The 16,324-nt window shown below is 39.5% G+C and overlaps 1 pseudogene; it reads left to right on the top strand.

The window, feature by feature from the left end:
• The first annotated feature begins 7,980 nt into the window (after positions 1–7,980).
• Positions 7,981–8,724, top strand: LOC118571850 (annotated as a pseudogene).
• Positions 8,725–16,324: the final 7,600 nt, after the last annotated feature.

The raw sequence follows: 16,324 nt of genomic DNA on the forward strand, positions 1-16,324 counted from the left end.
ACCTCTATTTTCAAGTTGATGTATAAATAATAAATACACTAACGCAGGCATGGTGCCACTGTGAGGAGCAGACAGGTGATGGAGAGATCGGAGTGATAGAGGAGCTAAGTTGTCCTTGAACTATGGAGAGAGGAGAAACTGGTGACTTGACAGAAGTGATGGGTGTGAGAGAGGACTGAGGTTGATGGTAGATCATGTTATTGCCCAGAGGATTGACAGGATAGTGTACAGAAGCCTGGAGTTTAAGCAGATGCAGACTAAGCCCCTAAACAAGCTGTCTATTGATGTCAAAGGACTGTGCTGTCACATAACTGACATGCAGATAGTGGTAGCCTGGGCTGTACCGTGGCCTGAATCCATATAGATGTCCATGGGCCATGCTGCCTCGCCTTCTTCCTGGGACCACACTGATGGGTGTGGTCTGTACTCCCACCTAAGGCCATGGTGATGTCCAGAACTGTGCTGCTGCATAGGACCATGTCTGGGTTCATGGTCTTACTGTGGCCAGGTCTGAGTTGATGTCTGCAGTCTGTGCTACTGCTGAAAGTCTGTGATGCAGTGTGAAGCCATATTGACATTCATAGGCTGTGCTGCCACTGCCGACCACGTTGATGTATGTGGCCTGTGTTGCCACCAGGGACTGTGTTTGGATCCATTGTCTTACTGCGACCTAGTCTGAGTTGATGTCTGAGGTTTGTGTTGCCACCGAAGGCAGGATGGATGTCTGTGGCCTATGCTCAGTCCTGAATCCGTGTTGATGTCCATGATCCCAGATGCATCGGAAGGTCTTGTCTGGGCCCAACTGAGAGCCCTATTCCTGGGCTGTGCTGATGCCAGAATTCATGTGGAAGCCCATGACCCATGCTCCCGTGGACTGTAAAAGATCAAATAAGCTACTTTGACAGAGATAGCAATGACTGAAGATGCACAGTTGAGAAAGAGAGACATGGAAGACTTCTGTGATAACCCCTATCTCCATGCCAACCCTCTACCCCAAAATAGTAACAGCCTAAATAGGAAGTCATGGAAGAGAAATTTTAAAAACTGTGATAGCTTGCTGAAGTGTTGCTCTCCACAATAGATGGCTTCCACCAGTGGTGCAAGGAGGTGAGGGAGGGGGAGGGACAGACTTAGTCCTATTTAAGGGACAGGCCACTAAGAGTTTGATCAAGCTCCAGCGAGTTTATAGATAACACAAATTGAACTGTTTTTGTTGTTGTTGTATGTTTGTTTTTTGCTGGCTAAGGGGAGGTCACAAAGGAAGGGGGGTGTGGACAGAAAATGGCTGGGAAATGAACGTGATAAAGGGTGTATGATGTGAAATCTCCAAAGAATCAATAAAAATATTATGTTGGAGCCGGGCGGTGGTGGCGCACACCTGTAATCCCAGCACTCGGGAGGCAGAGGCAGGTCGATCTCTGTGAATTCGAGGCCAGCCTGGTCTACAAAGCTACCGAGAAACCCTCTCTAGAAAAGAAATATATATATATATATATATATATATATATATATATATATATATATATATATATATATATAATTTTGGGGGGCTGGGAAGATGGCTTAGAGGTTAAGAGCACTGACTGCCCTTCCAGATGTCCTGAGTTCAATTCCCAGCACCCACATAGTGGCTCACAACCATCTGTAATGAGATCTGGTGCCCTCTTTTGTATACATAATTAATAAATAAATAAAAAATATTATGTTGGAAAAAATAAATAATATTATTGCTAAGTGACTGCTACATAGCTTAAATACAGTATGAATCTTAATGGAAGGAGAACTTTGAGTTTCAAGAGCTGGGTAATTTTTCATGAAGGAAAAAAGAACTTGTGATGTTTCTTGAATGTGCCTGATAGTGAGTAGGGTGTAGAGATGAATGTATTACAACTCTTGAATACTGGAACACAAAGTAAAATGGTAATCTAGGTTATTCAGTGAGTGAACCAAGGATCATTCCAAAGTGCTTGGAAATTTTATTCTATTTTGAGGGAAGGAGGAAAAGATATGAAACATAGTCATATCAGAGCTTTATTAAGAACAAAGGGGATAAAACAGCAAGCTTGTTGTTCTATGCCATTATAATACTTCCTTTAGAAAGAACAGTGGTTATAGCTTTTTTTCAGATGTTTTTAATCCTAGAGAGCACCCTACCATAATTGTACAGAAATGAAATAGAGAGAAATTAACATGAGGATAGGGGCCCACAGAGCCTCCAATGTCCTTCCACTTTAACTTCTTGCTTTAAAACTTGTAAATTACCCACTCTTTTCAACCAGAAGTCATTTGATAATATGATATGAAATTGGGAAACATGTGAAATTATTAGCTTCGTTAAAATATGCCACTATTCTTTCCTTCTATATTAGCTTATATTTTCAAAGGAAGGTCCCTGGAAATGCAGGTGTAGCTGTATGACAGCTATACAACACCGTAAGTGGATCTTACGTAACTCTTCTCAAGATTCTGCCAAGGTTCCTGCTTTCTAATTTTTTCAGAGGGATCTTACAAGCTATTGTATGTCTTGTTGTTCTTGCCAACAGTGGAATCCTCACTCTCACATGTGTACTTGGTCTTCATTTACTGAGCATGTTCGTGAGGAAGTAATCAATTTGAACCAGAACTTCAGTCCTTCTTTCTGGACATACTGCTCAGCTTAGATTACTGATATTTTTGCACTGTGATGTCAGATGACTCATGGTCCTCAGCAAATGGATATTTAGGAACATCTGCAGTACAACAGGTGCTTTTAAGTCCATAATTACTGATTCAGACAAAGTGACTAATGCTTCTCCCACTTTCTTCTAGTAATTTTTGTCTCATTTACTGATAATTTATGGATCTAGAATGCAGAGATAATCACTCTCCTACATGTAAGTCACTAATTTTTCTTTTCCCAATCCCCAGATCTCCATTCTAATGACTTATTAGAACACTGAAACCTGCTCTGTCATTCATCTCTGTACTAGTAACATTCATGATCTGAACTCTTTCAAGGTAGATTGACAGGAAAAGATTGTAGAAGTGTCTCAATTCACTTCCCACTAAAAATGGAATCTAAAATCTCATTGCATTGAAGCAGTCTGTTATATATTCACTGACCTGAACACAGCTTTAATTAATCTAGATATTCATGTGGAGACTAGAGAAAGTTGATTGTAGCTACTAATCTACCCCCACCCAATCTCCTAGCTACAGAGAAAATTGAATGAATGTTCTTGAATCAGAGATTCATTTTAATGGAGGATAAGCACACATGGATGAATCCACTGCAGTAAAGTAAATAAGTAAATGCAATATTAGAGGTATGTAACATGTGTAGAACAGAGGTAAGCTCTCAGCAAGAAGTCAGACTTTGGCAGTATCACTGTTAAAACCCTTCATTCCTTTTTGTATTGTTACAGATAACAGTCATCAAGTCAGTTAGATTAGATTAAGACAGGCTTCCTTTGGTTCACAAGTAACTATGATATATATATATATATATATATATGCAATATAACCTGTGGTCAGGGTTAGCTCTATTGTGCCGCCCAGGTGAGGTGCATGGCCTATGCTCCCAAGTGTTGAAGCTGGTGGAGGACAGAGACAGGTCTCCCATTCTTATGACCTCAGAGCCAGCTCTCCCATCTGCCTCAGGCATTGAAGGGGGAGGTTAGGGGAGATCTCTCCCCTGCCCATGTGCCCATGCCACCATATGGCAGATGAGGGGTGGGGTTAGATCTCCCACACTCACATTCTCAGGGTTGTCTCACCTGTGCCCTTGTCAGTAGGCTCAGCTCTGCTTGTGCTACCCCGATGAGGTGCAGGACTCACTTTTCTGAGTGTTATATCTGATAAAGGTATCAGCTCCTTTGCTGGCAGGAGGACATAGGGGCAAGAGAGGAGTGCTTCAATAATCTTAAACATGTGATTTCTCAAAGAGAAGTTTGGCACAGTCCATTTCTATATTTTCTCTAGCTGTGTATTTAGACACCATTCCAAGTTTCTGAGTCCAAAGGATGACTTCAATGAGAAAAGCACATGAATATGAAGACAGTTGTGCCTTTGGGAGGTATGAGTGTGTTCTAAACAGATATGATTCATCAGGCTTCCAGACTCTTAGAAGAATCATTTGGTATGGACAATCACACTGTATGAGGAAATGGTGAATGAAAATGCTTAATACCATCACAAATTTATTTTGTTTCAAATATTTTATTTTCACAGATAAAGCATCATGACCTAGATAATGTTATTGCCAAAACTGTGGGATATTTTCTATCACTTGGGTAGTATTCAGTTGCATATCTTTAATAAAGACTGGCTAATTTCTGTGATAACCAGGCATATTGACCATAATGAATAGTGGGTATTTTTGAATGAGGAACCAAAAAAGTAATACAAGAAAGCCTTTAATCTTTGGATAAAGCAACAATAAATAATTCTCTTATTCCTGAGTTACCTAAGTGAGTTAGAGAAATGTCAATAAAGTTCTTCAGTCTAAATACTAATAATTAGTTGCTCCAATCATTAATCAGTACACAATTAGATATGTACTAGGTATAAAACACTTGATCTGGGACCCTACAGAAAATATTAAATGGAAGGAAAAACTGTATAATTTCCAATTCTCACAGAACTTCAATTAAAAGCAGTGAAAAGAAGATACTGATTGGTTCTTCAAAATGTTATATTCCAAGCAGAGGACTACTAAGTCATGGAAATACAGTGGTGCAGGGGTAGACAGTGCCTCTGATATATAGATTACAGTTTGGGGGGTATCAAAAATAATAACTGCCATAAATAAACAAACAAGATCACTTCAAGTAGTGAGAGACACAGGAAGAAAATGAAACTAATCAAAAATGGTCTCAACTGAGATGACACTTGTGCTAGTCATATAAGACATCTAGTGGTTGGTTCTCCTAGGGATAAAAAGAAAATATATCTGATATATGCGGAGTGTTCTGGAAGTATCCATATCAGCCAGTGTGCAGAAGTTTAGCTGACTTTAAAATAAAATTTGGTCACAGAATGGGCAAGTCATTTTATGAATGGTTTGGGTATTCTAGTGAAGAATGTAGTATTGGGTGTGGAGAAATAGTTATGTCAATGAAGTGTTTCATAAAACACAAGAATCTGAACTTGATCCCCAGCATCCACATGAGAAGTCCAATGTGGTAGTTCAGATTTCATCCTAGCTCTGGAGAGGTGCAGACAGGCAGATCCCTGGGGCTTGCTGCCTAGCCTACTTGGTGAGCACTGAGCAATCCCGGCTCATAGGGAAAGAAGCAGTAATACCTAAAATGACACCTGAGGTTGTTCTCTGGCCTCACACACATGTGCTTACATGTGCATCCACACTTATGTATCTGACTACACATGAACAGGTGCACACACGGAGAGAGGATCTGAGGGCTTATGCACTTGTTATAGTAAGCCAGGAGAGGGTTTGTCATTAAGACAAAATGTGACACATACAAGTAAACTATAACATATACATACTAGGGTGCTATTCATCCAAAATGCCCAACCTAGGAGATATGATGACTGAAATGTGCATGATTATTTTCCCTCTGAGAGAATTAAGGTTGATTTTATGAAGAATTTGTCTTTGAGCTGAGTCTTGAAGTATGCATAACCCTTCCTGCATTGAGGGAATGGTGTGAACAAAGTTGTCAGGCAAGAAATCATATGTTGACAACTGCTTCACAGATTCATCTACTTCCTTAGAAGGGAGACTACTTTGGCAGAAAGAAAATAAAGTTAATTTTGAGTTTTGGGTCCTGGCAACAAAATAAAAGTTTTGGGTTATGATCTGAAGACTGTTAGGTCTCCAGCTGCATTTACCATAGCTCTTTATTCTGACACCAGGAAGATTGACCCCCATTGTTGTTTTCTGACATCCCAAAGGACAACTTTGGTGCTGTAAATGTCAAGAGAAAGGGGTTATGTTTCAGGATCACTCCACTAAGGTCTCAGAAGAAGGCTGGTACATCCTTGAAGAAGAAATTCTCACTAGTCTGGCTGTCTTTGTGCTTCCATTTCCCTGAGTATGCAACAAACAATGCCTTTTGCATACAGAAGGCATAGTCAGGGCCTGAGAGAAAAACAGAAAAACCAACTTTTGGCTTTGGATTATGCTAATTACTTGGAAATAAGTGAGGCCAAGTTCAGTAGCTCTATTTGGAAAGTGCTGATCTCCTCTGCCACTAATGCAGACTGTAACTGACAGCCCTGGGATGGTGTAGTAGTCTTCATTTCAGGATAATTATTGCCATCACCTAAAAGTATTAATCATTGGTTGAGTAACCCCAAAGCAAGAATTGGAAAAACTCACCATAAAGGAGCCATGAATGTAACACGTCTTAGGATATTTTTGGTCAAAGAGGAAAATAAAAAAAAAATATAATATAGGCACTCACATAACAAAAATAAATATTTTCATATGCTTTAAAGTTAAATATAATAATTATTTTTAAAAATAATAGAAGTCTACCAATGCAATGAAAGAAGTTATTCTAAGAATTAATAGGATTTCAATTTGTTGGAGTTCAAAATTAATATTCTCTTCTTATGAAATCCATTGTAAATATTTATATGTAATGGGTTGCAATAAAACAGGCAGGTGACAGATTTGAACTATGGGAGGAAGTCTTCTGATGCCTATCCTAAAGTACAGCTTAACTTGGTTCAGTGATTCATTGAATAAAACAACTTGCACCTGCCTGCATAACCTGATGATCTGAAGTCAACAATTTTCTGATCTCCATACAAGTGCTGTAGCACAAGTGTGCCCTTCCCACACACAATACATGAATAAAATGTAAAACAAATAAAAAAAACCCCTAAGCTTTAATTGGTTACATGAGCCTTTTAAAATTATTAATTATTAATAAATCATCCTTTTATACTAGGGCATCATTTTGGATGCTAAGAAATAGTTGAGAGGTTAAGAATTCAGATGAGAATTTTTTCATTTAACTTGATGTTGGCTGTGGGCTTTCTGTAAATTGCCTTCATTATGTTGACGTATGTCTCTAGTATCCCCAATCTCTCCATGACTTTTATCATGAAGGGTTGTTAGATTTTTAATTAAAGGCCTTCTCTGCATCTAATAAGATTAAAATGAGCATGTGTTTTTTTTTGTCTTTCAGTTTGTTGATATGGTGGATTACATGAGATTCAGTTTTCCCTGGGGACAAGTCCCCTGATAGGTCATTTAATCCTAAATGGTTACAAGCATATAGGAGTAGTAAGTAATGGACACTGCAGTGTGTGTGTGTGTGTGTGTGTGTGTGTGTGTGTGTGTGTGTGCGCGCACGCACAATAATTAAAAAACAAAAACAAAAAAACAAAAAACAGGTCATTGTAGAAGAAAGTGCAGGCATGACCTGGCATCCATCCTACCTGGCACACTGAACTTCTAAATAAGAAGGATGGCACACCCTGCTCCTAAAGTCAGAATTCTAAAGTAGCATGAGTAGTTGGTAGATGAACTATTGATGAGTTTACATTCTCCATGTCTCCTTTTAGGTGTGTTTCTTCTGTGTAGAGACCCTGCTGGTAAAAGCAATCACTGTCCAATTGGAGGTGATGTGCTAACTGATCACAGTAGATAGGCTTTTACTATATAAATATTGCTTATGTGTGATAAAACAGACACTGTTCTTTGAAACCATACCCCAGAATGGTTTGTCTTCAGGCCCTTTACTGACACAAGGGCTTTGCTGTCTTGACAGTGGATGGCCCTGTAATGATGGGAAGTCATGAATTTGAGAAGGAATAGGGAAGTATTGGAGTGGGAGAGTGGTGGGCATGATGTAATCTTATACTAATCTATAGACTTCTCAAAAACAGAAATAAAACCAAATTAAAAAAATCATGTGACCCTGGCGTGATTCTGTCCTGTGTGTCTGTTCTGAGGAGCAGTAGACAGTTTCCTCCGTCCGACCTCTCTCACACCAAAGTGTGCGCCTCCACCTCAAAGAAGTCTCGATGGACGTGGACATGAGCCCTCTCAGGCCTAGAACTACCTTTTCAGTTGTGAACTAAAAGCTGACAAGGATTATCACTTTAAGGTGGATAATGATGAGAATGAGCACCTGTTATCACTAAGAACGGTTAGTTTAGGGGCAGGGGCAAAAAAAGATCAATTACACATCGTAGAGGCAGAAGCAATGAACTATGAAGGCAGTCCAATTAAAGTAACACTGGCAACTTTGAAAATGTCTGTACAACCAACAGTTTCTCTTGGGGGCTTTGAAATTACACCACCTGTGGTCTTAAGGTTGAAGTGTGGTTCAGGGCCTGTGCATATTAGTGGACAGCACCTAGTAGCTGTAGAGGAAGATGCAGAGTCAGAAGATGAAGATGAGGAGGATGTGAAACTCTTAAGTAAGTCTGGAAAATGATCTGCTCCTGGAGGTGGTAACAAGGTTCCCCAGAAAAAAGTAAAACTTGACGAGGATGATGAGGATGACAATGAAGACGATGATGATGATGATTTTGATGATGAGGAAGCTGAAGAAAAAGTTCCAGTGAAGAAATATGTATGAGATACCCCAGCCAAAAATGCACAAAAATCAAACCAAAATGGAAAAGACTTAGAACCATCAACATCAAAATCAAAGGGTCAAGAGTTTCAAAAAACAGGAAAAAACTCCTAAAACACCAAAAGAACCTAGTTCTGTAGAAGACATTAAGGCAAAAATGCAAGCAAGTATAGAAAAAGCACATTGAACAGTCCTGGGCACTACTGGTAAATTAAGATGGGGAAAGAGGAAAAGGAGAAATAAATATAGTCCATACTGAATACCATCAACAATCCAGACTGAAGTCTTCCATTTTAATCTCAATCCCCTTTCCTGATTGGCCATCCATTCCCCCCTTGCACATTGGAAGCAATCTCTTATTTTCCTAAAGCATTTTTCTTTCACTCTTGTGATGCAGAGAATTTTACTGCTTTTTACACTTGTGCATATGCCTCATCTCTGACCATGTTTTAATACCTTTGTATCCTTAGCTGCTCAATAAATTTTTGAATGAACCAAAAAAGAAAAATTATGTGATTTACAATCAGCCACAGCTGGACCTCATTCACTCCCAGTTATGTGACTCTGGTAAACTCACTTTACATGCATCAATTTCAATTTTCCTATTTGTGATACAATTATAACACTAGTTTTGCCTCTAGAGCATTTGAAGACTGTGGTAATACTAACATTATATCTAACACTGTAATGGTTAATAAATAACAACTCTGGATATTTGAAATTCTTTTCTAAGAATTAGGCATATATCAAAAGACCTACTCAATGTTAGTTAGGACTCTCCAGTTACAAGTGAGTTTTTTTGTTTTGGTTTGGTTTTTTTGTTTTTAATCTCATTACTTCATTTGGCTACTATTTTAAATATGTGTTAGTGTGGTATACAGAATTTTAAGTTGACCTTGAGAGTTCTGGACCTTTGTGTACATGCTTCTATAATGCCCTCTCACTGAGTGTGCCCTGTGAATATCAGAACCAGTGACTAGACTCATTTGATCTGTGATACAGCAAAGGAAATGGTTAGATGATGCTTGTTAGATGGTTAGATGATGGTTAGTTAAGACTCCATAAAAGAAGTGTGGATGGATAATTAACTGCTATGTTGAGTAAGAGACAGGTAGACAAGTATAGACAAATTTCTAAATGGTCTTATTAAATAAAAATCATGGAGCCAAATATAGGGGTGAAAGCCCTAGAGAGATCAGGGAAATAGGGAAAGCCACCAGCCAACCTCACCTCACCAACTCTGCAGCTTCCAAATGAGGGTGACTTCCTGTCTACCCAGGTTTGTGTGTCTTCCCTTTCTGCCTGCTCATTGACTCTTAGCCCAGCTACCTCATTTCCTCTTCCTACACAGCTCTGTCACTGTCTGTCTGTTTGTACAGACCTCCAGGTCTCTATGGTTGATACTGGCATTAAAGCCATGTGTCATCCTTCTTGGCTTTGTTCCTTAGTGGGGTCTTAAACACAGAGATCCTGCCTGCTAAGTGATAGGATTAAGGGCAGGTACTACCACTGCCTAACTTCTTTGTTTACTTATAATGGCTTTTTCTTTCCTCTGACTCTCCAGGCAAGCTTTATTTATTAAAGCACAAATAAAATATTATCACATTTCAGCACAAATAAAATATCACCACAGACAAGACATGAGGCCATACTCTATTTTCTTAGGGCAACACTGACAAGTGCACTAGCAATGAAATAGGACACAAGATTCACAATAGCAAGAGCTAATTTTTCCAACCATTGAATGGCCTAGAGAGGATCAGACCATCTGATACTTCCCTTTCTGCCCCTTTCTCCGGGATCCCAAGCAAAGAACCCAGCAGTTTTGTGTCTGGACCATGCTATGCAATCCAATGTCCAGATGACAGATTACAACAATTAGAACTATATCCATGGTGGGTGGCATGAATAATAGCAAACAAGTTTTAGAGCCTTTTGTGTCTCAGCAGTATGGGTATTGTGTTGTTTTAGCTTCTGGCATAACAAGTGTGATAGTTTATAATGGCACATCTAAAGATGTAAAAAATCACTTTCCTACTGAGCCTTTAGAAAATATATGTTATATGGCCTGTATGTTGAGATGCTGGGAACAGAAGAATCAAACAGGTGTTCTCCTTATTAACTTATGTTATAACAACAAAAAAAGTGTGACCTTTTAAGTGTTCAAAATGGGTGTTGGTCTTTCTTTTTCTTTCTTTCTTTCTTTCTTTTTTTTTTTTTTTTCCAGAAGCACTGTCAGAGGAGTGGTCACTAACAGATCTTGCAGATGTCTATTGATCCTTCCAGGGACTAAGAAATTGATAAAATGCTATGACCTTTCTAGACTTATAGCATCCCTCTGGCATTTTGATAAAAAGCAATTAGCCACTTTTCTCTTGACAGCAATAATAGTTCCAAATTTAGAGCAAGTGCCCTAATTAGAAGATCATAAGGCAGAGAAGAAAAAAAAAATGGTCACCTGACATACCAAAGTAAGATAAATGTTGATGTGTTATGCAAGGTACTGGGCATCAGCTCAGAAAGGTCATTGAAAGCATTTAAATTAATCTTGGCTTGCAAACAATATGGGTTTCATGGATGTATTGTTTGTTAATAATTCTTCAAGTGCCAAAGTCCATTTTTTATGATTACACAGGGATGAATATGCTTATACAATTATCTGATTGATTAAAGAAATAATACTTTGTATTTCTTTATCCAGCCATTGACAGAAATGTATAGTGGGTATTGTCAATTTTGGTTCAACTTAAGGTACAATACAGCCACCTTTTCTTGTCCCCTAAGTAGGATTTAGAGTGATTCTCTGGATTCCTGAATAAGGGAATTGTTGCAGCCTTGAGCTTCTTGTACAGCTATTTTGGTAATGACAGAGGCAAAACCTCCAACAAGCGTATCTGAAATAAGAGGTGGCTTGACAGCTAGGCAAGGCTTTGATCATGTGATAAACGAGTCAATAGGAAGAAATCTCTGAGGTTAGATAGCTATAGCTCTATCAATTATGTTGTTCTATAAATCAGGAGAAATGGGGAAAGAGTGAGAGGTTGCCTTTCAGCTTCCTGCCAGCTGGGTTTCCAGGGCACTGCAGCTGCAATTTCACATTGTCTGGCAAGGAGCTTTCAGTGGCAGCACTTTAGTTACACAAGTGTGATGTGGAAGTCTGGTGTTCCCTCAGCTTTAACAGTCTGTAGCAGATGTGTGTGTGTGTGTGTGTGTGTGTGTGTGTGTGTGTTAGTATCCTTACTAACGAAACAAGTAAGGATAATTAAATTATAAGCCCTCACCTTTCAAATTCAATGTAGAACCCACAGGCAAGTTTTGAAACCTGCTTTATTATACACTCTTCAAATGGGTCTCACTCTCTGATGATGGCTGAGTGTGAGAAACCTGAAATCTCAAAAGCACATGTATACCTTTTCCAGGGGACTGTCTCTTTAACCAGGTTCCCACTGTTGTTTTAGCCCTTAAATTAAGTCTTAGTTAGGGTTGATGAAGTGGCCCTTTAACCTAGAAGAAGGGGTGGCACAGATGTCTATCTCTGACATTCTGTATGTGTATACTCATTTAAACAATCCTGAAAGGCTGGGAAATCTATCAAGGATAAAATTGTATAACAGGATTTCCAATCCCTAGATCAACATGAGTCAACCCCTTATAAGCATTTGTATAAGAAATGTTAAACTTCAACAGAACCAGTTGCTGGTTTTCTGAGATGGGTCACATTCTCTGACATACATGACTGTCACTAGCTACATCTGATTACCTTGGGAACTTGGGAAGAAATTTGTTCTATGATCAAAGAGGAAACATATAGTTCCTAGACCTGTGTGATCTTTACAAATGCAGTTACCCAGTCCTCCAATATTCAACCTCTGTCCATATATTTTTCTTGCTTAGTTATAGTAAATAAAATTAGTGAACTGACAGTAGTATTACATAAAGAGGGAATCAGTATTGCAAAATACTCAAATATCTACTTAGCAAAGAATGACCTGCTGCCTGATATCTCTCATTTTGGTGAGTACATTTTAAAATCAGACCTTAAATTGCTATTCTAATTATCCACATTTGGATGCCCTTTGATAAATATAAAAATGATCACAGGGAGGAGGTTTTGGATGAATTAGAAATTATATGATCCAAATTGAAAGAAAACCCAATCATGGTGGTTACAGAAGTGTTTTCATTTTCTTGCAAGTGAGTTGTTCAGATGCAGACCATAGCTGTTGCTGATCAAGTCTGTCATGGCCTTTATAGGAATTCTGTCTTTTTTTTTTTTTTTTTACCAAGTGATATCTGCTAGATCAGCCATAACAAAATACCAGAATGTTGGCTTAACATATTTTTCCCCTCACAATTATGAAGTGTAGAAACCTAAAGTAATAATGTTGACTAGATTCTTTTTGACATGGATGATCTTAGCTCTTTGCACGATCTTCTCTGTGTTCTGTGAGATGTCATTTTTTATGCTGTGAATATGTGTTGCTTTGATTGTTTGATAAATAAAATGCTGATGGGCCAATAGCCAGACAGGAAGTACAGGCAGGGTAAGCAGACAAGGAGAATTCTGGGAAGAAGAAGGGTTGAGTCAGGAGTCACCAGCTAGACAGAGAAGAGGCAAGATGACAAGGCAGAACTGAGAAAAGGTACCAAGCCATGTGGCTAAACATAGATAAGAATTATTGGTTAATTTAAGTGTAAAAGCTAGTCTGTAATAAACCTGAGCTAATAGCCAAGAAGTTATAAAATAATATAAGCCTCTGTGTGTTTCTTTAGGACCAAACAGTTGTGGGACATGGGTGGATGACATTCATCCTGACTGCAGGGCCTCGACAGAACTGGAGAAAATATCTGACTAACATCTGTGTTTACAGTCTACTCTCTCATTATTATTTCATAAGTTGTACTCATTGGCACTCATACTAGTGATCTTATTTAACTTTACCTCTTTAAAATCTCCAGATATAGTAAGATTTTGAGGCTGTGGGGATTAGGACTTGACTATAAATTTCCACCAGGCACAGATCATATATGACACAGATAAATATTGTATCAATATGACAACCTATGGAGGTAGAATAAGGTAGAAAAGACTAATTATTAGAAATTTATTTATTTAGTAATTTTGTTAAAGCACTGCTTATACTGTTTATTTGCTAAGTGTGATTTCTTTTTCTACCTGGAACAGAATAGATGAATAGTGGGTCATTATACTCAACAATCTGCTGACTGCCAGGTAAGCTTCTGTAGAATCTTGCTTTCTTGCCTGCTCCACCTTCTAGTTTTAGAATATAAAATGAGAATTCAAACAAAACTAACATGATGGCTTTTAGGAGCTATCCTGACTTCAGCCCACTTTCCTTCTTCTCACTGATGTCAGAGTGCTTATTAGAAAGATCCGCACAACATTTCTGAACCAGAGAGATCTCCTTCACCAAGACCCAATTTGGTCCAGACAGACTGATGCTCCAGGGCCTCTCTGCCCACTGAAGGTCTTTGGAACTGAGAAGCATTTGTCCCTAATAGGATCTTGGGGGCTTCTTTCAGTAGTCAGGAGGACTGTGAGACCCAGGACTGGAGTCTCTGAGTGGAAGGAGAGGAGCCTAGGCTGAATGTGCAGACAAGGTGAGGACCCCTAGGGTATAGGCAGGAAGAGATACAAAGGCTTGATCACACTGCTGGTGACCTCATCTGAAACCTCGATGGGCTACAGGGTGACACTAGTCTCTAAGATAAAGCCTTGAAGGGATACCAAGGTACTGGTATTGGTCTATGGATAATATATTGACCAGCAATTGAAAATGTGAATGTATAACTTCTGAATGAATGATGAATGGATGTTTGTAAGGGTCCTAAAGCTCTGTGGTTACAGGATCTGAGGCTTTCACCTGAATGGTCACACAGGTAATAGAAAGTGACAAAACAAGGGTATATATGTGTGGCTCCAAGGTAAGACTTCTTAAGTCACCACAAGGAGCCAAGTCAGCCAGGAACCTGCTTGAGGCTGGTAACCTCCTCAGGACCCTATGCATCATACAGGACTAGAAATGTATGAAGTGCCCAAACTTCTGGTTAGGAGACATGCACACTTCTTACAAACCATGCTTGACATTTTACTACTGACTAGGGAACAAGAATAAAGATCTCCAATTAAAGACTGTGAAAACGATTGGCCTTGTTTTCATGTCTACTGGCCACCTGAAGGAATTAACTAGATTTAACTCAGATTAACAGAGTGTAAGAGGTCTGCATGGGATCATCTGGCCACCCAGACCAGTTCTAAGAGCAGTCGATTTATATTTTCTGTTGGCCCAAGTCCCTTTGGGATGGCTTTGCTAAGAGAACATTCCCAGACCCAGACCATACTTGCTGCAAAAACCGTTAAGCCCAAGGATACCAATGAAGCAGCCCCATTACCTTCTCAAGAGGATGAAATTATGTCCACACTGCTGCCTCCCTACTCATTCTGAGGCAGTTACAAGGTCATTTGATGCTACCCCTCCAATGACATCTACCCTGATGAAGTGCTCACCAATGCCAACCTCTTCCAGCTGACCACCTTTGCCAGAATCTGGGCCACTGTGTTCCAGAATGAGCCCATTCCAGTGTGGTAACTAAGAGAAATGCCTGTCCTTCCTCCCATCTAAGAAGATGGTATCTATGTTATCTAGACACATATTTGCCTGAAGAAGAAAAAGAGCCCCTCCGTGATTGAAGAGATAAATATAACAGAGATTTTCTTCTCTGCTGGACTTAAAGGGCTAGCTACTCCTCACTTTAAATATGTAATCTTTTACTGATTGGAACTGAAGCCTACAAAAGGGAGAGTAGACATTCACATCAAGAGACCAAAAGTAACAATATATGGAGAAAGGGAACTGCTTACATTCTCCAGCTCCTAGAGGCTACCTGGGCCCTGGCTATGGCAGTGCTGCACTACCACACTCCAACTGAGTCAGGTCACATGAGTCAGAGAAGCTAACTGGTAGATCAGGCAGCCCATAAACTACCCTTAGGGAAGACATAACCCCTCAGCCCCATTCCTTATACCCCAGAAGGTTTGTTTACACTCCCAGTGTTTTCAAAGTTCCCTCATATAAGTCAGAAAAAAAGAAAAAGACCAACTGATGATGGGGCTACTGAAAACCAGGAGAACTGACTGATCACCACATATAGAAATAATAATTCCAGAAATGGCAGCTCCCAGTCTCATCCTATTTGGAAAAACTACCTACAAGAATTGCTGCAAATATTTGGTGGTCCTGAGGTTGCTAACACTGACCTGACAAGCTAGCAAAACTCTTATAAAAGAAAGCATTTAATTGGGCCTGGCTTACAGTTTCAGAGGTTTAGTACATTATCATTACTGCATACAGGCAGACATGGTGCTTGAGAAGGACCCTAGAGTTCTATATCTGGATCTGTATGCAACAGAAAGAGAGATCCACTGGACCTAGCTTAGGCTCTTGAAACCTTAAAGCCCACCCCCAGTGACACACTTTCTCCAACAAGTGACCAAGCATTCAAATTTGTGCCTACAGGGGCCACTCTTATTCCAACTACCACATGCTCCTTTTAAGATCATGTTTGATGTCCTCCCAAAGGACTCAGGGGGCATCTCATCATATGGACACACCTGTCTCCAGTAATTCATGAGAGACTTGGCTGACACTACAGAGAATTTCTTAAAATTGTAGGTGTCAATCTGTGGATATACCACACCCACATCAAAGCAGCTGTGGACACAAACCAGAAGTGAACCATGAGAGTGGACCCAGACCATCACAAAA

This window comes from Onychomys torridus, chromosome 21 (assembly GCF_903995425.1).
Source record: "Onychomys torridus chromosome 21, mOncTor1.1, whole genome shotgun sequence".
In the NCBI taxonomy this organism is placed as follows: domain Eukaryota; kingdom Metazoa; phylum Chordata; class Mammalia; order Rodentia; family Cricetidae; genus Onychomys; species Onychomys torridus.